The sequence below is a fragment of the Hyla sarda genome, chromosome 2 (genome assembly GCF_029499605.1).
Source record: "Hyla sarda isolate aHylSar1 chromosome 2, aHylSar1.hap1, whole genome shotgun sequence".
In the NCBI taxonomy this organism is placed as follows: Eukaryota; Metazoa; Chordata; class Amphibia; order Anura; family Hylidae; genus Hyla; species Hyla sarda.
In genome coordinates this window covers 320,433,897-320,459,215 of record NC_079190.1, presented here as the reverse complement: position 1 = coordinate 320,459,215, position 25,319 = coordinate 320,433,897, and the positions used below count along the sequence as shown (strand labels likewise).

At 43.3% G+C, this 25,319-nt stretch overlaps 3 pseudogenes; all 3 read right to left on the bottom strand.

Moving 5' to 3' along the window:
- Window positions 1-8,670: 8,670 nt before the first annotated feature.
- Window positions 8,671-8,773, bottom strand: LOC130359976 (U2 spliceosomal RNA; annotated as a pseudogene).
- An 8,177-nt stretch (window positions 8,774-16,950) lies between these two features.
- LOC130360033 (U2 spliceosomal RNA) lies at window positions 16,951-17,058 on the bottom strand (annotated as a pseudogene).
- A 4,126-nt stretch (window positions 17,059-21,184) lies between these two features.
- LOC130360035 (U2 spliceosomal RNA) lies at window positions 21,185-21,292 on the bottom strand (annotated as a pseudogene).
- Window positions 21,293-25,319: the final 4,027 nt, after the last annotated feature.

Genomic DNA, 25,319 nt, shown 5'->3' with positions numbered 1-25,319 from the left:
TTACACAACAAAGGTGAGATGTTATTTACACCTGGCCACGCCAACGGTATTGAGTAGCATATCACAGTGCTAAGGGTCCTGCATGCAACAATCTTACAATGGGGAATAGCTGTGCTGAGTTTGTCAAGTGCACCCATGTTGTTTGCAACTCCATCAATACACACATATGTATGTATGTATGTACATAGGCGTGCGCAGCCTATTGCATTAGGGTGTGCACCCTAAAGCACAAACTCACGCTGCGCGCGTGTATATATATATATATATATATATACGCACACAGTTACTATAGTTCCCCCACATTAGGTGCAGTATAGTTCCCCCACATTAGGTGCAGTATAAGTCCCGCCAGACTAGGTGCAGTATAAGTCCCACCACATTAGGTTGGCAGTATAGTTCCCCACATTAGGTTGGCAGTATAGTTCCCCACATTAGGTGCAGTATAGTTCCCCCACATTAGGTGCAGTATAGTTCCCCCACATTAGGTGCAGTATAGTTCCCCACATTAGGTGCAGTATACTTCCCCCACATTAGGTGCAGTACAGTTTCCCCACATTAGGTTGGCAGTATAGTTCCCCACATTAGGTGCAGTATAGTTCCCCCCACATTAGGTGCAGTACAGTTCCCCCACATTAGGTGCAGTACAGTTCCCCCACATTAGGTGCAGTACAGTTCCCCCACATTAGTTGCAGTACAGTTCCCCCACATTAGGTGCAGTACAGTTCCCCCACATTAGGTGCAGTACAGTTCCCCCACATTAGGTGCAGTACAGTTCCCCCACATTAGGCTGGCAGTATAGTTCCCCTACATTAGGTGCAGTATAGTTCCCCCACATTAGGTGCAGTATAGTTCCCCACATTAGGTGCAGTATAGTTCCCCCACATTAGGTGCAGTATAGTTCCCCCACATTAGGTGCAGTATAGTTCCCCACATTAGGTGCAGTATAGTTCCCCACATTAGGTGCAGTATAGTTCCCCCACATTAGGTTGGCAGTATAGTTCCCCACATTAGGTGCAGTATAGTTCCCACATTAGGTGCAGTATGTTCCCCCACATTAGGTGCGGTATAATTTGCCACATTACGTGCAGTATAGTTCCCCACATTAGGTGCAGTATAGTTCCCCCACATTAGGTGCAGTATAGTTCCCCCACATTAGGTGCAGTATAGTTCCCCCACATTAGGTGCAGTATAGTTCCCCACATTAGGTGCAGTATAGTTCCCCACATTAGGTGCAGTATAGTTCCCCCACATTAGGTTGGCAGTACAGTTCCCACATTAGGTGCAGTATGTTCCCCCACATTAGGTGCAGTATAGTTCCCACATTAGGTACAGTATAGTTCCCACATTAGGTGCAGTATAATTCGCCACATTAGGTGCAGTACAGTTCCCTACAAAAGCAAAATAGACATGGAGGCCACCAGCATCTGGGGGTGCTACCTTCCTACTGGCAGGAATAGGGGGTTAATATGAGGGTACTACCTTCTTACTGGGGGGGGGGGGTTAATCTGGGGGTACTACTATCCTACTGGGGGGAGGGGGTTAATCTGGGGGTACTACCTGCCTACTCGGGGCACCAGATTAACCCCCTCCCCACCTGTAGGAATGCAGTACCCCCCAGATTAACCCTATCCCCCCACCCTGTTAGAAGGTAGTACCCCCTGATTACCCCCTCCCCCAGTAGGATGGTAGAACCCCCCAGTTTAACCCCCTCTCCCCCCCTGTAGGAATGAAGTACCTCCCAGATTAACCCTATCCCCCCAGACCCAGTAGGCAGGTTGAAATAACATTCACTCACTCAGCGCGGTAATCCTGCGAACCGCGTACCGTCACGTCACGCTCTGGGGCCGGCGTCCTTGAATACAGCGTGACGTCCTGAAGGTCATGTGACGGCAGTAACGTGCCGTCACATGACCGAACCAACTGAAGGTGAGCCAGAGCGGAGCGGGGCACAAACAGGAGCAGGAGGCAGCGCTGTGCGGTGCGCCTGACGGGGGGGGGCGGAGGTCTGGGCTGGTGAAGGACGGTCGGGCACAGATGGGGGGTGCTGCGGAGCGTCTTGGTGTCACCCGGTGCGGGCCGCACCCGGGTCGCAACGCCACTGGATTAAGGTGTGCCTGGGCACACCCGGCACACCCCGTGTGCACGCCTATGTGTATGTATGTGTATCTATCTATCTCTATATATATATTTATCTTTCTCTCTCTCTATTTATATATTTTTTTTTCTTTTATATATATATATATATATATATATATATATATATATATCAAAAGCAAAGTAGAAGCGGCACTCCAAAATATCAATAAAGCGTGGATTTATTCACACATCTGTGAGGAAAGCGACGTTTGCGGCTCGACAATAGAGCCTTGCTCAAGCATGCTTGAGAAAGGCTCTATTGTCGAGCCGAAACGTCGCTTTCTGCACAGATGTTTGAATAAATCCACGCTTTATTTATATTTTGGAGTGCCGCTTCTACTTTGCTTTTGATATTACTTGGGAATTGGTCTGTTCCTGAAGCTGTGCACCCACACGGATCTGGAATCCTTGAGCAAGGTGCTCCCCTTCATCTAAATTTTATATATATATATATATATATATATATATATATAGATAGATAGATAGATAGATATATATTGATATATATATATATATATATAGAGAGAGAGAGAGAGAGAGAGAGAGAGAGAGAGATGGAAACACGTTTTTAAACATGTTTTCACCTTTTTTTACCTTCTTTTTTTTCTTCTCTCCATGTTTTCCTTCTTTCCTCCTTTTTTCCTATGCTGCTGATTCTTATTTTTCTTCTTTTTCAGACCCTATCATTGCACTATTGCTTATTCAATACCACCAGCAGATGGAGACACTATATTACAACATTAGTTGTGAGCAGCAGTTTGTACAAACAAATGCCTCATAGCTGATGTCCTATCCATTATTGCAATGGATGGCTGGCTGGCAACATTTGTTTTTATTATTCCAATACCACAGTACCAATGCATGGTCAATCAACAGCAATGACACCCCCATGTCAATTAACAAGATTCAGCACCCACTACCTGAAAGACAGCTACCTATCATGTCATGTCCAACCTGCACAGGTGTGCTGGTTGCTGAGCTTATTCCATTAAAGAGGACATTCAGCAGCAGCAGCAGCAGTCCTGTGCCTGGTCGCTCCAACAGGGGCCAGACACAAGCGGCACCACCTATTGTCTTTTGCCTGCAGTAAGGGCCCACTGGACTAGCCAGCAAGCAGCTGAAGCAGCAAATAAACAGGTAATCTTTCTTTCCAACACTGAAACCTGGTGGTGCACTTAATCTATGGTATCAGATAGGTGACAGATCATATATTAACCTCTTCAGGACATAGGGCGTATGGATACGCCCTGCATCCCGAGTCCTTAAGGACCGAGGGCGTATCCATACGCCCGTGGGAATTCCGGCCCCCACCGCTAGCCGGTTGGGGACCGGAGCCGGATGCCTGCTGAAATCGTTCAGCAGACATCCCGGCATATCGCCCAGGGGGGTCATTATGCCCCCCCATGTCGGCGATCGCCGCAGATCGCTGGACAATTCAGTCCAGCGATCTGCGGCAATTCCGGGTCAATCGGGTCTCCAGTGACCCGATGACCCGGAATATCTGGCTGTTCGGGGCCGTCTCTGACGGCCCCGAACAGCCAGAGCCTGCAGGGGTGATGTGGCACTGGTGCCACCTCACGATCGCCCTGATTCGTCGGCCGGATTACCGGCCGACCAATCAGGGCGCCTGCTGCGGGTGTCACTCCCGCACCCACTCCGCCACTCTTCCGGAGGACGTGAGCGGGTGCGGGACGTGCACCCCGGGTGCTGGGGACCCCGATCCCCGGCGCCCCTGTTGGGATCGGGGCCCCAGGAGCAGCTGCGGCGGCGGGACTGACCTGCAGCGTCTGGATCGTTGGAGGTGAGTGACAGCCTCCTGCTGTTGCTTAGCAACAGCTCCCAGCATGCAAAAAGGGCATGCTGGGAGCTGTAGTTATGCAACAGCAGGAGGCAGACCACCACAACTCCCAGCATTCCCTTATGGGCATGCTGGGACTTATGGTTTTGCAACAGCTGGAGGCACATTCTTTCTATGGAAAAGTGTACCTTCAGCTGTTGTATAACTACAACTCCCAGGTTGCACAAACAGCTAAAGTGCATGCTGGGAGTTGTAGTGGTGCATCTGCTGGTTGCATAACTACAACTCCCAGCATGCCCGTTGGCTGTCGGTGACTGCTGAGAGTTGTAGTTTTGCAACAGCTGAAGGCACACTGGTTGTGAAACTCAGAGTTTTTTTTTACCTAACTCAGTGTTTCACGACCGGTGTGCCTCCAGCTGTTGCAAACTACAACTCTCAGCAGTCACCGTACACTATGCACCGTACATGCTGGGAGTTGTAGTTTTGCAACAGCTGGAGGCACACTGGTTGTGAAACACTGAGTTAGGTCACAAACTCAGTGATACATAACCAGTGTGCCTACAGTTGTTGCAAAACTGCAACTCTCAGCAGTCACCGACAGCCAACGGGCATGCTGGGAGTTGTAGTTATGCAACAGCTGGATGTCCCCCCCAATGTGAACGTACAGGGTACACTCACATGGGCGGAGGATTACAGTAAGTATCTGGCTGCAAATTTGAGGTGCCGCAAACTTTCTGCTGCAGCTCAAATTGCCAGCGAGAAACTACTGTGAACCCCCGCCCGTGTGACTGTACCCTAAAAACACTACACTACACTACCACAAAAAATAAAATAAAAAGTAAAAAACACTACGTATACACATACCCCTACACAGCCCCCCCCCCTCCCCAATAAAAATGAAAAACGTCTGGTACGCCACTGTTTCCAGAACGGAGCCTCCAGCTGTTGCAAAACAACTCCCAGTATTGTCGGACAGCCGTTGACTGTCCAGGCATGCTGGGAGTTTTGCAACAGCTGGAGGCACCCTGTTTGGGAATCACTGGCGTAGAATACCCCTATGTCCACCCCTAAGCAATCCCTAATTTAGGCCTCAAATGCGCATGGCGCTCTCACTTTGGAGCCCTGTCGTATTTCAAGGCAACAGTTAAGGGTCACATATGGGGTATCGCCGTACTTGGGAGAAATTGGGTTACAAATTTTGGGGGGTATTTTCTGCTTTTACCCTTTTTAAAAATGTTAAATTTTTGGGAAAACAAGCATTTTAGGTAAAAAAAAATTTTTTTTTTTACATATGCAAAAGTCGTGAAACACCTGTGGGGTATAAAGGTTCACTTAACCCCTTGTTACGTTCCCCGAGGGGTCTAGTTTCCAAAATGGTATGCCATGTGGGGGGTTTTTTGCTGTCCTGGCACCATAGGGGCTTCCTAAATGCGGCATGCCCCCAGAGAAAAATTTGCGTTCAAAAAGCCAAATGTGACTCCTTCTCTTCCTTGACCTGTAGTGCGCCAGCAGAGCACTTTTCACCCCCATATGGGGTGTTTTCTGAATCGGGAGAAATTGGGCTTCAAATTTTTAGGGGTGTTTTCTGCTATTACCCTTTTTAAAAATAAAAATTTTTCGGGAAAACAAGCATTTTAGGTAAAAAATTTTTTTTTTTTTTTTTTACATTTGCAAAAGTCGTGAAACACCTGTGGGGTATTAAGGTTCACTTTATCCCATGTTACATTCCCCGAGGGGTCTAGTTTCCAAAATGGTATGCCATGTGGTTTTTTTTGTTTGCTGTTCTGGCACCATAAGGGCTTCCTAAAGGTAACATGCCCCCCAAAAACCATTTCAGAAAAACGTACTCTCCAAAATCCCCTTGTCGCTCCTTCCCTTCTGAGCCCTCTACTGCGCCCGCCGAACACTTTACATAGACATATGAGGTATGTCCTTACTCGAGAGAAATTGGGCTACAAATACAAGTAAAAATTTTGTCCTTTTACCCCTTGTAAAAATTCTAAAATTGGGTCTACAAGAACATGTGAGTGTAAAAAATGAAGATTGTGAATTTTCTCCTTCACTTTGCTGCTATTCGTGTGAAACACCTAAAGGGTTAAAACGCTGACTGAATGTCATTTTGAATACTTTGGGGGGTGTAGTTTTTATAATGGGGTAATTTATGGGGTATTTCTAATATGAAGACCCTTCAAATCCACTTCAAACGTGAACTGGTCCCTGAAAAATACTGAGTTTGAAAATTTTGTGAAAAATCGGAAAATTGCTGCTGACCGTTGAAGCCCTCTGGTGTCTTCCAAAAGTAAAAACACGTAAATTTTATGATGCAAACATAAAGTAGACATATTGTATATGTGAACCAAAAAAAAATGTATTCGTAATATCCATTTTCCTTACAAGCAGAGAGCTTCAAAGTTAGAAAAATGCAAAATTTTCAAATTTTTCATCAAATTTACGGATTTTTCACCAAGAAAGGATGCAAGTATCGACAAAAATTTACCACTATGTTAAAGTATAATATGTCACGAAAAAACAATCTCGGAATCAGAATGATAACTAAAAGCATTCCAGAGTTATTAATGTTTAAAGTGACAGTGGTCAGATGTGCAAAAAACGCTCCGGTCCTTAAGGCCAAAATGGGCTCCGTCCTGAAGGGGTTAAGCTGATAAAAACAGACTTTTTTATTTTTATTTTTTTTTTAAACCTTCAGGTTTGAATTAAAACTTAATCGTTCAGGTTTACTTCACGTTTGCCTCTCAGATTTACTGAACTTAGTCACAATTCACCAAACTCATCATTAGGTTACTTTATCAACATATAACAAAATACACCCCAAAACAAAGTACATAGCATAACAACACACCACCCTCATACCCTCACAACGTGTCTCCATTTTAAAAACTTCCAAGTCCCCTCCGCATCATCCTCTCCAAATCTCTTCTTATCCCACAAATATACAGTATGCAATCTATCTAATATCATTCTCATACACTCTTCAACCGACACATCCTTCTTCTTAAATACCGTATTTATCGGGGTATACCACGCACCGGCCTATAACACGCACCCTCATTTTACCAAGGATATTTGGGTAAAAAAAGTTGTTTACCCAAATATCCATGGTAAAATGAGGGTGCGTGTGTGCGCGTGTATACCCCGATACACCCCCAGGAAATGCAGGGCGAGAGAGGCCGTCACTGCCCGCTTCTCTCCCCCTGCCTTTCCTGGGGTCTAGAGCCCTGCTGCCGGCCCTTCTCTCCCCCTGGCTATCGGCGCCGCTGCCCGTTCTGTCCCCCTGACTATCGGGGAGATAGTCAGGGGGAGAGAAGGGGCAGCGGCACCCATTGCCGGCGCCACTGCCCCATTGCCTCCCCCCATCCCCGGTGGCATAATTACCTGGGTCGGGTCCGCGCTGCTGCAGGCCTCCGGCGTGCAGCCCCTGCGTCGTTGCTATGAATGGCGCGGCGCACTGACGTCATGCGCCGCGCCGTGCAGCGCATAGCAACGACGAAGGGGACGCACGCCGGAGGCCTGCAGCAGCGCGGACCCGACCCAGGTAATTATGCCACCGGGGATGGGGGGAGGCAACGGGGCAGCGGCGCCGGCAATGGGTGCCGCTGCCCCTTCTCTCGCCGGTACCGATAGTCAGGGGGACAGAACGGGCAGCGGCGCTGATAGCCAGGGGGTGAGAAGGGCCGGCAGCAGGGCTCTAGACCCCAGGGAAGGCAGGGGGAGAGAAGCGGGCAGCGACGGCCTCTCTCCCCCTGCCTTTCCTGGGGTGGTATCGGCGTATAACACGCACATAGACTTTAGGCTAAAAATTTTAGCCTAAAAAGTGCGTGTTATACGACGATAAATACGGTATATACAAATTCCTAACATCCCACAATACCTCCTTAATTATTGCTAACAACACATATAACATTCTCTCCTTCCTCCCACCTACCACCCCCAGACCAAACATAATCACTTCAAAAGACCACTTTCTTACCCCCATAAATTCTTTAGCCAACGGACCAATTCCCTTCCACACTTCTTGCGCTCTATCACAATTCCAAAACAAATGCATAATAATCTCATTCCCTCCACAACCCTCTCTCGGACATCTCTCACTTCTTCCAATCCCCCGACTCTTCTGTACCTCTCTCACTGGCAATGCACCATGCAAACTCTGCCATACAATCTCTCTCTGTCTATTAGTCATACCATCTGTCTCCAAACTCTTCCACACTTTACTCACATTCTATTCTCTCACCATATTAATATTACACTGAACATCCTTCACCCTAATACACTTCACCATACTCTTCTTCTCCTTTAACACATCCTGTCTCACACCTATCAAACCAAACTTTCTCATGAACACCTCAACAAACCCATACCAACCAGGACTCACCAAAGCATACGGCTTTCTCAGATCTCTCTCCATCCACCCTAATCTGCATAACACACCCCCTCCTAGAAACCTCATCATACAAGATTCAACACCCACTACCTGAAAGACTTCTACCTATCATGTCATGTCCAACCTGCACAGGTGTGCTGGTTGCTGAGCTTATTCAATTAAAGAGGACATTCAGCAGCAGCAGCAGTCCTGTGCCTGGTCGCTCCAACAGGGGCCAGACACAAGCGGCACCACCTATTGTCTTTTGCCTTCAGTAGGGGCCCACTGGACTAGCCAGAAAGCAGCTGCAGCAGTAGTAAATAAACAGGTAATCTTTCTTTCCAACACTGAAACCTGGTGGTGCACTTAATATATGCTACCAGATAGGGGACATATCAGATATTAAACTGATATAAACAGACACTACATTTGATACCAGCCAAAAGGAAAGATGAGAAGTGATAACTGTGAAAGGGGAGGAACCAACGCTGTCCCCTTCACATGCACCATCACTACTTGTAGGAAGGGAGGCTGGCTGGCAGCCTCCCATACACACTCTGGCTGGGTGGCAGTCACCCACCAGTACACACAGCAGACCCTAAACCCATATCATTATTGCTAAGCAGGAAGATGGGAGTCCATTTCACTCTGATGGACCATTTTTAAATGCAATCCATAACCTGGCTTTGGCAGGAACCCTTCTTACTCCTCCTACTTGCATTTGATACTGGGTTTAGGATCTGCATAGGAAACACACACACACACACACACACACAAGCACACACTTACCTGTGTTGCCTGCTGACGCCTCCTTGGCTGTCCCCAAACGGTATAAAACCAACAGCCACGGGAAGCTGTAAGGATAGAGGACATACCTGCATCCTATTGGACTCACTTGTCTTGGTTAAATCCAGCTTATTTGACAACCTATGGTGCTGCTGCTTCTGCTCATGGCAGTGCTGCTTCTGACAAGGCTGTTCTTTGGTGGGCCTAGGCGACATCACAATCTCCATGGTTACATACACAACAAAGGTCAGATGTTGTTTACACCTGGCCATGCCAGTGGTATTGAGTAGCATATCACAGTGCTAAGGGTCCTGGATGCAACAATCTTTCAATGGGGAATAGCCGCACTGAGTTTGTCAAGTGCACCCATGTTTGCAACTCCAACAATACACACATATGTATGTATGTCTGTCTATCTATCTATCTATCTATCCACCCATCTATCTCTATATATATTTATCTCTCTCTCTCTATATGTCTATATATATATATATATATATATATTATTTTTTTCTTTCTTTTAAATATATATATATATATATGTATATACATATAGAGAGAGAGAGAGATGGAAATACTTTTTAAACATGTTTTCACCTCATTTTTACCTTCTTTCCTCCTTTTTTCCTATGCTGCTGCTTCTTATTTTTCTTCTTTTTCAGACCCTATCATTGCACTATTGCTCATTCAATACCACCAGCAGATGGAGACACTATATTACAACATTAGTTGTGAGCAGCAGTTTGTACAAACAAATGTCTCATAGCTGATGTCCTATCCACCTAGGCACATAGGCACCACCTATTGTCTTTTGCCTGCAGTAGGTGCCCACTGGACTAGCCAGCAAGCAGCTGCAGCAGCAGCAGCAAATAAACAGGTAATCTTTCTATCCAACACTGAACCCTGGTGGTGCATTTAATATATGCTATCAGATAGGGGACATATCAGATATTAAACTGATATAAACAGACACCACATTTGATACCAGCCAAAAGGAAGGATGAGAAGTGATAACTGTGAAAGGGGAGGAACCAACGCTGTCCCCTTCACATGCACCATCATCACTACTTGTAGGAAGGGAGGCTGGCTGGCAGTCACCCACCAGTACACACAGCAGACCCTAAACCCATATCATTATTGCTAAGCAGGAAGATGGGAGTCCATTTCACTCTGATGGACCATTTTTAAATGCAATCCATAACCTGGCTTTGGCAGGAACCCTTCTTACTCCTCCTACTTGCATTTGATACTGGGTTTAGGATCTGCATAGGAAATACACACACCCACACAAGCACACACTTACCTGTGTTGCCTACTGACGCCTCCTTGGCTGTCCCCAAACGGTATAAAACCAACAGCCACAGGAAGCTGTAAGGATAGAGGACATACCTGCATCCTATTGGACTCACTTGTCTTGGTTAAATCCAGCTTATTTGACAACCTATGGTGCTGCTGCTTCTGCTCATGGCAGTGCTGCTTCTGACAAGGCTGTTCTTTGGTGGGCCTAGGCGACATCACAATCTCCATGGTTACATACACAACAAAGGTCAGATGTTGTTTACACCTGGCCATGCCAGTGGTATTGGGTAGCATATCACAGTGCTAAGGGTCCTGGATGCAACAATCTTTGAATGGGGAATAGCCGCACTGAGTTTGTCAAGTGCACCCATGTTTGCAACTCCAACAATACACACATATGTATGTATGTATATATGTATGTATGTGTATCTATCTATCTATCCACCCATCTATCTCTATATATATTTATCTCTCTCTCTCTCTCTCTCTCTCTATATGTATATATATATATACATATATATAATTTTTTTCTTTTAAATATATATATATATATATATGTATATATGTATATACATATATATAGAGAGAGAGAGATAGAAATACTTTTTTTAAACATGTTTTCACCTCATTTTTACCTTCTTTTTTTTCTTCTCTCCATGTTTTCCTTCTTTCCTCCTTTTTTTCCTATGCTGCTGCTTCTTATTTTTCTTCTTTTTCAGACCCTATCATTGCACTATTGCTTATTCAATACCACCAGCAGATGGAGACACTATATTACAACATTAGTTGTGAGCAACAGTTTGTACAAACAAATACCTCATAGCTGATGTCCTATCCACCTATCCATCTAGGCACCACCTATTGTCTTTTGCCTGCAGTAGGGGCCCACTGGACTAGCCAGCAAGCAGCTGCAGCAAATAAACAGATAATCTTTCTTTCCAACACTGAAACCTGGTGGTGCACTTAATATATGCTACCAGATAGGGGACATATCAGATATTAAACTGATATAAACAGACACTACATTTGATACCAACCAAAACGAAGGATGAGCAGTGATAACTGTGAAAGGGGAGGAACCAATGCTGTCCCCTTCACATGCACCATCACTACTTGTAGGAAGGGAGGCTGGCTGGCAGCCTCCCATACACACTCTGGCTGGGTGGCAGTCACCCACCAGTACACACAGCAGACCCTAAACCCATATCATTATTGCTAAGCAGGAAGATGGGAGTCCATTTCACTCTGATGGACCATTTTTAAATGCAATCCATAAACTGGCTTTGGCAGGAACCCTTCTTACTCCTCCTACTTGCATTTGATACTGGGTTTAGGATCTGCATAGGAAACACACACACACACACAAGCACACACTTACCTGTGTTGCCTGCTGACGCCTCCTTGGCTGTCCCCAAACGGTATAAAACCAACAGCCACGGGAAGCTGTAAGGATAGAGGACATACCTGCATCCTATTGGACTCACTTGTCTTGGTTAAATCCAGCTTATTTGACAACCTATGGTGCTGCTGCTTCTGCTCATCGCAGTGCTGCTTCTGACAAGGCTGTTCTTTGGTGGGCCTAGGCGACATCACAATCTCCATGGTTACATACACAACAAAGGTCAGAAGTTGTTTACACCTAGCCATGCCAGTGGTATTGAGTAGCATATCACAGTGCTAAGGGACCTGGATGCAACAATCTTTCAATGGGGAATAGCCGCACTGAGTTTGTCAAGTGCACCCATGTTTGCAACTCCAACAATACACACATATCTATGTATGTATGTATGTATGTGTGTATGTGTGTATGTGTGTATGTGTGTATGTGTGTATGTATGTGTATCTCTCTATCTATCTATCTATCTATCTATCCACCCATCTATCTCTATATATATTTATCTCTCTCTCTATATATGTATATATGTATATATATAATTTTTTTTCTTTTAAATATATATATATATATATATATATATATATATTTATAGAGAGAGAGAGATGGAAATAATTTTTTAAACATGTTTTCACCTCATTTTTACCTTCTTTTTTTTCTTCTCTCCATGTTTTCCTTCTTTCCTCCTTTTTCATATGCTGCTGCTTCTTATTTTTCTTCTTTTTCAGACCCTATCATTGCACTATTGCTTATTCAATACCACCAGCAGATGGAGACACTATATTACAACATTAGTTGTGAGCAGCAGTTTGTACAAACAAATGCCTCATAGCTGATGTCCTATCCACCTAGGCACATAGGTACCACCTATTGTCTTTTGCCTGCAGTAGGGACCCACTGGACTAGCCAGCAAGCAGCTGCAGCAGTAGCAGCAAATAAACAGGTAATCTTTCTTTCCAACACTGAAACCTGGTGGTGCACTTAATATATGCTACGAGATAGGGGACATATCAGATATTAAACTGATATAAACAGACACCACATTTGATACCAGCCAAAAGGAAGGATGAGAAGTGATAACTGTGAAAGGGGAGGAACCAACGCTGTCCCCTTCACATGCACCATCACTACTTGTAGGAAGGGAGGCTGGCTGGCAGCCTCCCATACACACTCTGGCTGGGTGGCAGTCACCCACCAGTACACACAGCAGACCCTAAACCCATATCATTATTGCTAAGCAGGAAGATGGGAGTCCATTTCACTCTGATGGACCATTTTTAAATGCAATCCATAACCTGGCTTTGGCAGGAACCCTTCTTACCCCTCCTACTTGCATTTGATACTGGGTTTAGGATCTGCATAGGAAACACACACACACACACACACACACACACACACACACACACACACACACATACAAGCACACACTTACCTGTGTTGCCTGCTGACGCCTCCTTGGCTGTCCCCAAACGGTATAAAACCAACAGCCACGGGAAGCTGTAAGGATAGAGGACATACCTGCATCATATTGGACTCACTTGTCTTGGTTAAATCCAACTTATTTGACAACCTATGGTGCTGCTACTTATGCTCATGGCAGTGCTGCTTCTGACAAGGCTGTTCTTTGGTGGGCCTAGGCGACATCACAATCTCCATGGTTACATACACAACAAAGGTCAGATGTTGTTTACACCTGGCCATGCCAGTGGTATTGAGTAGCATATCCCAGTGCTAAGGGTCCTGGGTGCAACAATCTTTCAATGGGGAATAGCCGCACTGAGTTTGTCAAGTGCACCCATGTTTGCAACTCCAACAATACACACATATGTATGTATGTATGTATGTGTGTATGTGTGTATGTGTGTATGTATGTCTATCTATCTATCCACCCATCTATCTCTATATATATTTATCTCTCTCTCTCTCTATATGTATATATATATATATATATATATATAATTTTTTTTCTTTTAAATATATATATATATATATATATGTATATACATATATAGAGAGAGAGAGATGGAAATACTTTTTTAAACATGTTTTCACCTCATTTTTACCTTCTTTTTTTCTTCTCTCCATGTTTTCCTTCTTTCCTATGCTGCTGCTTCTTATTTTTCAGACCCTATCATTGCACTATTGCTTATTCAATACCACCAGCAGATGGAGACACTATATTACAACATTAGTTGTGAGCAGCAGTTTGTACAAACAAATGCCTCATAGCTGATGTCCTATCCACCTAGGCACCACCTATTGTCTATTGCCTGCAGTAAGGACCCACTGGACTAGCCAGCAAGCAGCTGCAGCAAATAAACAAATAATCTTTCTTTCCAACACTGAAACCTGGTAGTGCATTTAATATATGCTATCAGATAGGGGACATATCAGATATTAAACTGATATAAACAGACACCACATTTGATACCAGCCAAAAGGAAGGATGAGAAGTGATAACTGTGAAAGGGGAGGAACCAACGCTGTCCCCTTCACATGCACCATCATTACTTGTAGGAAGGGAGGCTGGCTGGCAGCCTCCCATACACACTCTGGCTGGGTGGCAGTCACCCACCAGTACACACAGCAGACCCTAAACCCATATCATTATTGCTAAGCAGGAAGATGGGAGTCCATTTCACTCTGATGGACCATTTTTAAATGCAATCCATAACCTGGCTTTGGCAGGAACCCTTCTTACTCCTCCTACTTGCATTTGATACTGGGTTTAGGATCTGCATAGGAAACACACACACACACACACACACACACACACACACACACACACATACAAGCACACACTTACCTGTGTTGCCTGCTGACGCCTCCTTGGCTGTCCCCAAACGGTATAAAACCAACAGCCACGGGAAGCTGTAAGGATAGAGGACATACCTGCATCCTATTGGACTCACTTGTCTTGGTTAAATCCAACTTATTTGACAACCTATGGTGCTGCTACTTCTGCTCATGGCAGTGCTGCTTCTGACAAGGCTGTTCTTTGGTGGGCCTAGGCGACATCACAATCTCCATGGTTACATACACAACAAAGGTCAGATGTTGTTTACACCTGGCCATGCCAGTGGTATTGAGTAGCATATCCCAGTGCTAAGGGTCCTGGGTGCAACAATCTTTCAATGGGGAATAGCCGCACTGAGTTTGTCAAGTGCACCCATGTTTGCAACTCCAACAATACACACGTATGTATGTATGTATGTATGTATGTATGTATGTATGTGTATCTATCTATCTATCTATCTATCTATCTATCTATCTATCCACCCATCTATCTCTATATATATTTATCTCTCTCTCTCTCTCTCTCTCTATATGTATATATATATATATATATATATATATATAATTTTTTTTTCTTTTAAATATATATATATATATATATATATATATATATATATATATACATATAGAGAGAGAGAGAGATGGAAATACTTTTTTAAACATGTTTTCACCTCATTTTTACCTTCTTTTTTTCTTCTCTCCATGTTTCCTTCTTTCCTATGCTGCTGCTTCTTATTTTTCTTCTTTTTCAGACCCTATCATTGCACTATTGCTTATTCAATACCACCAGCAGATGAAGACACTATATTACAACATTAGTTGTGAGCAGCAGTTTGTACAAACAAATGCCTCATAGCTGATGTCCTATCCACCTAGGCACATAGGCACCACCTATTGTCCATTGCCTGCAGTAGGGGCCCACTGGACTAGCCAGCAAGCAGCTGCAGCAAATAAACAGATAATCTTTCTTTCCAACACTGAAATCTGGTGGTGCACTTAATATCTGCTATCAGATAGGGGACATATCAGATATTAAACTGATATAAACAGACACCACATTTGATACCAGCCAAAAGGAAGGATGAGAAGTGATAACTGTGAAAGGGGAGGAACCAACACTGTCCCCTTCACATGCACCATCACTACTTGTAGGAAGGGAGGCTGGCTGGCAGCCTCCCATACACACTCTGGCTGGGTGGCAGTCACCCACCAGTACACACAGGAGACCCTAAACCCATATCATTATTGCTAAGCAGGAAGATGGGAGTCCATTTCACTCTGATGGACCATTTTTAAATGCAATCCATAACCTGGCTTTGGCAGGAACCCTTCTTACTCCTCCTACTTGCATTTGATACTGGGTTTAGGATCTGCATAGGAAACACACACACACACACACACACACACACACAAGCACACACTTACGTGTGTTGCCTGCTGACGCCTCCTTGGCTGTCCCCAAACGGTATAAAACCAACAGCCACGGGAATATGTAAGGATAGAGGACATACCTGCATCCTATTGGACTCACTTGCCTTGGTTAAATCCAGCTTATTTGACAACCTATGGTGCTGCTGCTTCTGCTCATGGCAGTGCTGCTTCTGACAAGGCTGTTCTTTGGTGGGCCTAGGCGACATAACAATCTGCATGGTTACATACACAACAAAGGTCAGATGTTGTTTACACCTGGCCATGCCAGTGGTATTGAGTAGCATATCACAGTGCTAAGGGTCCTGGATGCAACAATCTTTCAATGGGGAATAGCCGCACTTAGTTTGTCAAGTGCACCCATGTTTGCAACTCCAACAATACACACATATTTATGTATGTATGTATGTATGTATGTATGTATGTATGTATGTATGTGTATCTATCTATCTATCTATCTATCCACCCATCTATCTCTATATATATTTATCTCTCTCTCTCTATATGTATATATGTATATATAATTTTTTTTTTCTTTTAAATATATATATATACATATATAGAGAGAGAGAGATGGAAATACTTTTTTAAACATGTTTTCACCTCATTTTTACCTTCTTTTTTTTCTTCTCTCCATGTTTTCCTTCTTTCCTCCTTTTTTCATATGCTGCTGCTTCTTATTTTTCTTCTTTTTCAGACCCTATCATTGCACTATTGCTTATTCAATACCACCAGCAGATGGAGACACTATATTACAACATTAGTTGTGAGCAGCAGTTTGTACAAACAAATGCCTCATAGCTGATGTCCTATCCACCTAGGCACATAGGCACCACCTATTGTCTTTTGCCTGCAGTAGGGACCCACTGGACTAGCCAGCAAGCAGCTGCAACAGCAAATAAACAGGTAATCTTTCTTTCCAACACTGAAACCTGGTGGTGCACTTAATATATGCTACCAGATAGGGGACATATCAGATATTAAACTGATATAAACAGACACCACATTTGATACCAGCCAAAAGGAAGGATGATAAGTGATAACTGTGAAAGGGGAGGAACCAACGCTGTCCCCTTCACATGCACCATCACTACTTGTAGGAAGGGAGGCTGGCTGGCAGCCTCCCATACACACTCTGGCTGGGTGGCAGTCACCCACCAGTACACACAGCAGACCCTAAACCCATATCATTATTGCTAAGCAGGAAGATGGGAGTCCATTTCACTCTGATGGACCATTTTTAAATGCAATCCATAACCTGGCTTTGGCAGGAACCCTTCTTACTCCTCCTACTTGCATTTGATACTGGGTTTAGGATCTGCATAGGAAACACACACACACACACACACAAGCACACACTTACCTGTGTTGCCTGCTGACGCCTCCTTGGCTGTCCCCAAACGGTATAAAACCAACAGCCACGGGAAGCTGTAAGGATAGAGGACATACCTGCATCCTATTGGACTCACTTGTCTTGGTTAAATCCAACTTATTTGACAACCTATGGTGCTGCTACTTCTGCTCATGGCAGTGCTGCTTCTGACAAGGCTGTTCTTTGGTGGGTCTAGGCGACATCACAATCTCCATGGTTACATACACAACAAAGGTCAGATGTTGTTTACACCTGGCCATGCCAGTGGTATTGAGTAGCATATCCCAGTGCTAAGGGTCCTGGGTGCAACAATCTTTCAATGGGGAATAGCCGCACTGAGTTTGTCAAGTGCACCCATGTTTGCAACTCCAACAATACACACATATGTATGTATGTGTGTATGTGTGTATGTGTGTATGTATGTCTGTATGTCTATCTATCTATCTATCTATCTATCTATCTATCTATCTATCCACCCATCTATCTCTATATATATTTATCTCTCTCTCTCTATATGTATATATATATATATATATATATATATAATTTTCTTTTCTTTTAAATATATATATATATATATATATATATATGTATATACATATAGAGAGAGAGAGAGATGGAAATACTTTTTTTTAACATGTTTTCACCTCATTTTTACCTTTTTTTTTCTTCTCTCCATGTTTTCCTTCTTTCCTATGCTGCTGCTTCTTCTTTTTCAGACCCTATCATTGCACTATTGCTTATTCAATACCACCAGCAGATGGAGACACTATATTACAACATTAGTTGTGAGCAGCAGTTTGTACAATCAAATGCCTCATAGCTGATGTCCTATCCACCTAGGCACATAGGCACTACCTATTGTCTATTGCCTGCAGTAGGGACCCACTGGACTAGCCAGCAAGCAGCTGCAGCAAATAAACAGATAATCTTTCTTTCCAACACTGAAACCTGGTGGTGCATTTAATATATGCTATCAGATAGGGGACATATCAGATATTAAACTGATATAAACAGACACCACATTTGATACCAGCCAAAAGGAAGGATGAGAAGTGATAACTGTGAAAGAGGAGGAACCAACGCTGTCCCCTTCACATGCACCATCATTACTTGTAGGAAGGGAGGCTGGCTGGCAGCCTCCCATACACACTCTGGCTGGGTGGCAGTCACCCACCAGTACACACAGCAGACCCTAAACCCATATCATTATTGCTAAGCAGGAAGATGGGAGTCCATTTCACTCTGATGGACCATTTTTAAATGCAATCCATAACCTGGCTTTGGCAGGAACCCTTCTTACTCCTCCTACTTGCATTTGATACTGGGTTTAGGATCTGCATAGGAAACACACACACACACACACACACACACACACACACACACACATACAAGCACACACTTACCTGTGTTGCCTGCTGACGCCTCCTTGGCTGTCCCCAAACGGTATAAAACCAACAGCCACGGGAAGCTGTAAGGATAGAGGACATACCTGCATCCTATTGGACTCACTTGTCTTGGTTAAATCCAACTTATTTGACAACCTATGGTGCTGCTACTTCTGCTCATGGCAGTGCTGCTTCTGACAAGGCTGTTCTTTGGTGGGCCTAGGCGACATCACAATCTCCATGGTTACATACACAACAAAGGTCAGATGTTGTTTACACCTGGCCATGCCAGTGGTATTGAGTAGCATATCCCAGTGCTAAGGGTCCTGGGTGCAACAATCTTTCAATGGGGAATAGTCGCACTGAGTTTGTCAAGTGCACCCATGTTTGCAACTCCAACAATACACACGTATGTATGTATGTATGTATGTATGTATGTATGTATGTGTATCTATCTATGTGTATCTATCTATCTATATCTATCTATCTATCTATCTATCCACCCAACTATCTCTATATATATTTATCTCTCTCTCTCTCTATATGTATATATATATATATATATATATATATATATAATTTTTTTTTCTTTTAAATATATATATATATATATATATATATATATATATATATGTATATACATATAGAGAGAGAGAGAGATGGAAATACTTTTTTAAACATGTTTTCACCTCATTTTTACCTTCTTTATTTCTTCTCTCCATGTTTTCCTTCTTTCCTATGCTGCTGCTTCTTATTTTTCTTCTTTTTCAAACCCTATCATTGCACTATTGCTTATTCAATACCACCAGCAGATGGAGACACTATATTACAACATTAGTTGTGAGCAGCAGTTTGTACAAACAAATGCCTCATAGCTGATGTCCTATCCACCTAGGCACATAGGCACCACCTATTGTCTTTTGCCTGCAGTAGGGGCCCACTGGACTAGCCAGCAAGCAGCTGCAGCAAATAAACAGATAACCTTTCTTTCCAACACTGAAACCTGGTGGTGCACTTAATATCTGCTATCAGATAGGGGACATATCAGATATTAAACTGATATAAACAGACACCACATTTGATACCAGCCAAAAGGAAGGATGAGAAGTGATAACCGTGAAAGGGGAGGAACCAACGCTGTCCCCTTCACATGCACCATCACTACTTGTAGGAAGGGAGGCTGGCTGGCAGCCTCCCATACACACTCTGGCTGGGTGGCAGTCACCCACCAGTACACACAGCAGACCCTAAACCCATATCATTATTGCTAAGCAGGAAGATGGGAGTCCATTTCACTCTGATGGACCATTTTTAAATGCAATCCATAACCTGGCTTTGGCAGGAACCCTTCTTACTCCTCCTACTTGCATTTGATACTGGGTTTAGGATCTGCATAGGAAACACACACACACACACACACACACACACACACAAGCACACACTTACCTGTGTTGCCTGCTGACGCCTCCTTGGCTGTCCCCAAACGGTATAAAACCAACAGCCATGGGAAGCTGTAAGGATAGAGAACATACCTGCATCCTATTGGACTCACTTGTCTTGGTTAAATCCAACTTATTTGACAACCTATGGTGCTGCTACTTCTGCTCATGGCAGTGCTGCTTCTGACAAGGCTGTTCTTTGGTGAGCCTAGGCGACATCACAATCTCCATGGTTACATACACAACAAAGGTCAGATGTTGTTTACACCTGGCCATGCCAGTGGTATTGAGTAGCAGATCACAGTGCTAAGGGTCCTGGGTGCAACAATCTTTCAATGGGGAATAGCCGCACTGAGTTTGTCAAGTGCACCCATGTTTGCAACTCCAACAATACACACATATCTATGTATGTATGTATGTGTGTATGTGTGTATGTGTGTATGTGTGTATGTGTATCTCTCTATCTATCTATCTATCTATCCGCCCATCTATCTCTATATATATTTATCTCTCTCTCTCTATATGTATATATTTATATATATAATTTTTTTTTCTTTTAAATATATATATATATATATATATATATACATATATAGAGAGAGAGAGAGATGGAAATACTTTCTTAAACATGTTTTCACCTCATTTTTACCTTCTTTTTTTTCTTCTCTCCATGTTTTCCTTCTTTCCTCCTTTTTTCATATGCTGCTTCTTCTTATTTTTCTTCTTTTTCAGACCCTATCATTGCACTATTGCTTATTCAATACCACCAGCAGATGGAGACACTATATTACAACATTAGTTGTGAGCAGCAGTTTGTACAAACAAATGCCTCATAGCTGATGTCCTATCCACCTAGGCACATAGGCACCACCTAATGTCTTTTGCCTGCAGTAGGGACCTACTGGACTAGCCAGCAAGCAGCTGCAGCAGCAAATAAACAGGTAATCTTTCTTTCCAACACTGAAACCTGGTGGTGCACTTAATATATGCTACCAGATAGGGGACATATCAGATATTAAACTGATATAAACAGACACCACATTTGATACCAGCCAAAAGGAAGGATGATAAGTGATAACTGTGAAAGGGGAGGAACCAACGCTGTCCCCTTCAAATGCACCATCACTACTTGTAGGAAGGGAGGCTGGCTGGCAGCCTCCCATACACACTCTGGCTGGGTGGCAGTCACCCACCAGTACACACAGCAGACCCTAAACCCATATCATTACTGCTAAGCAGGAAGATGGGAGTCCATTTCACTCTGATGGACCATTTTTAAATGCAATCCATAACCTGGCTTTGGCAGGAACCCTTCTTACTCCTCCTACTTGCATTTGATACTGGGTTTAGGATCTGCATAGGAAACACACACACACACACACAAGCACACACTTACCTGTGTTGCCTGCTGACGCCTCCTTGGCTGTCCCCAAACGGTATAAAACCAACAGCCACGGGAAGCTGTAAGGATAGAGGACATACCTGCATCCTATTGGACTCACTTGTCTTGGTTAAATCCAACTTATTTGACAACCTATGGTGCTGCTACTTATGCTCATGGCAGTGCTGCTTCTGACAAGGCTGTTCTTTGGTGGGCCTAGGCGACATCACAATCTCCATGGTTACATACACAACAAAGGTCAGATGTTGTTTACACCTGGCCATGCCAGTGGTATTGAGTAGCATATCCCAGTGCTAAGGGTCCTGGGTGCAACAATCTTTCAATGGGGAATAGCCGCACTGAGTTTGTCAAGTGCACCCATGTTTGCAACTCCAACAATACACACATATGTATGTATGTATGTGTGTATGTATGTCTATCTATCTATCTATCTATCCACCCATCTATCTCTATATATATTTATCTCTCTCTCTCTCTCTCTCTCTATATGTATATATATATATATAATTTTTTTTTCTTTTAAATATATATATATATATATATATATATATATGTATATACATATAGAGAGAGAGAGAGATGGAAATACTTTTTTAAACATGTTTTCACCTCATTTTTACCTTCTTTTTTTCTTCTCTCCATGTTTTCCTTCTTTCCTATGCTGCTGCTTATTATTTTTCTTCTTTTTCAGACCCTATCATTGCACTATTGCTTATTCAATACCACCAGCAGATGGAGACACTATATTACAACATTAGTTGTGAGCAGCAGTTTGTACAAACAAATGCCTCATAGCTGATGTCCTATCCACCTAGGCACATAGGCACTACCTATTGTCTATTGCCTGCAGTAGGGACCCACTGGACTAGACAGCAAGCAGCTGCAGCAAATAAACAGATAATCTTTCTTTCCAACACTGAAACCTGGTGGTGCATTTAATATATGCTATCAGATAGGGGACATATCAGATATTAAACTGATATAAACAGACACCACATTTGATACCAGCCAAAAGGAAGGATGAGAAGTGATAACTGTGAAAGGGGAGGAACCAACGCTGTCCCCTTCACATGCACCATCATTACTTGTAGGAAGGGAGGCTGGCTGGCAGCCTCCCATACACACTCTGGCTGGGTGGCAGTCACCCACCAGTACACACAGCAGACCCTAAACCCATATCATTATTGCTAAGCAGGAAGATGGGAGTCCATTTCACTCTGATGGACCATTTTTAAATGCAATCCATAACCTGGCTTTGGCAGGAACCCTTCTTACTCCTCCTACTTGCATTTGATACTGGGTTTAGGATCTGCATAGGAAACACACACACACACACACACACACACACACACACACATACAAGCACACACTTACCTGTGTTGCCTGCTGACGCCTCCTTGGCTGTCCCCAAACGGTATAAAACCAACAGCCACGGGAAGCTGTAAGGATAGAGGACATACCTGCATCCTATTGGACTCACTTGTCTTGGTTAAATCCAACTTATTTGACAACCTATGGTGCTGCTACTTCTGCTCATGGCAGTGCTGCTTCTGACAAGGCTGTTCTTTGGTGGGCCTAGGCGACATCACAATCTCCATGGTTACATACACAACAAAGGTCAGATGTTGTTTACACCTGGCCATGCCAGTGGTATTGAGTAGCATATCCCAGTGCTAAGGGTCCTGGGTGCAACAATCTTTCAATGGGGAATAGCCGCACTGAGTTTGTCAAGTGCACCCATGTTTGCAACTCCAACAATACACACATATGTATGTATGTATGTATGTGTGTATGTGTGTATGTATGTCTATCTATCTATCTATCTATCCACCCATCTATCTCTATATATATATTTATCTCTCTCTCTCTATATGTATATATATATATATATATATAAATTTTTTTTCTTTTAAATATATATATATATATATATATATATATATATATATATATATACATATAGAGAGAGAGAGAGATGGAAATACTTTTTTAAACATATTTTCACCTCATTTTTACCTTCTTTTTTTCTTCTCTCCATGTTTTCCTTCTTTCCTATGCTGCTGCTTCTTATTTTTCTTCTTTTTCAGACCCTATCATTGCACTATTGCTTATTCAATACCACCAGCAGATGGAGACACTATATTACAACATTAGTTGTGAGCAGCAGTTTGTACAAACAAATGCCTCATAGCTGATGTCCTATCCACCTAGGCACATAGGCACTACCTATTGTCTATTGCCTGCAGTAGGGACCCACTGGACTAGACAGCAAGCAGCTGCAGCAAATAAACAGATAATCTTTCTTTCCAACACTGAAACCTGGTGGTACATTTAATATATGCTATCAGATAGGGGACATATCAGATATTAAACTGATATAAACAGACACCACATTTGATACCAGCCAAAAGGAAGGATGATAAGTGATAACTGTGAAAGGGGAGGAACCAACGCTGTCCCCTTCACATGCACCATCACTACTTGTAGGAAGGGAGGCTGGCTGGCAGCCTCCCATACACACTCTGGCTGGGTGGCAGTCACCCACCAGTACACACAGCAGACCCTAAACCCATATCATTATTGCTAAGCAGGAAGATGGGAGTCCATTTCACTCTGATGGACCATTTTTAAATGCAATCCATAACCTGGCTTTGGCAGGAACCCTTCTTACTCCTCCTACTTGCATTTGATACTGGGTTTAGGATCTGCATAGGAAACACACACACACACACACACACACACACACACAAGCACACACTTACCTGTGTTGCCTGCTGACGCCTCCTTGGCTGTCCCCAAACGGTATAAAACCAACAGCCATGGGAAGCTGTAAGGATAGAGGACATACCTGCATCCTATTGGACTCACTTGTCTTGGTTAAATCCAACTTATTTGACAACCTATGGTGCTGCTACTTCTGCTCATGGCAGTGCTGCTTCTGACAAAGCTGTTCTTTGGTGAGCCTAGGCGACATCACAATCTCCATGGTTACATACACAACAAAGGTCAGATGTTGTTTACACCTGGCCATGCCAGTGGTATTGAGTAGCATATCACAGTGCTAAGGGTCCTGGGTGCAACAATCTTTCAATGGGGAATAGCCGCACTGAGTTTGTCAAGTGCACCCATGTTTGAGAAACTCCAACAATACACACATATCTATGTATGTATGTATGTGTGTATGTGTGTATGTGTGTATGTGTATCTCTCTATCTATCTATCTATCCACCCATCTATCTCTATATATATTTATCTCTCTCTCTCTATATGTATATATGTATATATATAATTTTTTTTTCTTTTAAATATATATATATATATATATACATATATAGAGAGAGAGATGGAAATACTTTTTTAAACATGTTTTCACCTCATTTTTACCTTCTTTTTTTTCTTCTCTCCATGTTTTCCTTCTTTCCTCCTTTTTTCATATGCTGCTGCTTCTTATTTTTCTTCTTTTTCAGACCCTATCATTGCACTATTGCTTATTCAATACCACCAGCAGATGGAGACACTATATTACAACATTAGTTGTGAGCAGCAGTTTGTACAAACAAATGCCTCATAGCTGATGTCCTATCCACCTAGGCACATAGGCACCACCTATTGTCTATTGCCTGCAGTAGGGGCCCACTGGACTAGCCAGCAAGCAGCTGCAGCAAATAAACAGATAATCTTTCTTTCCAACACTGAAACCT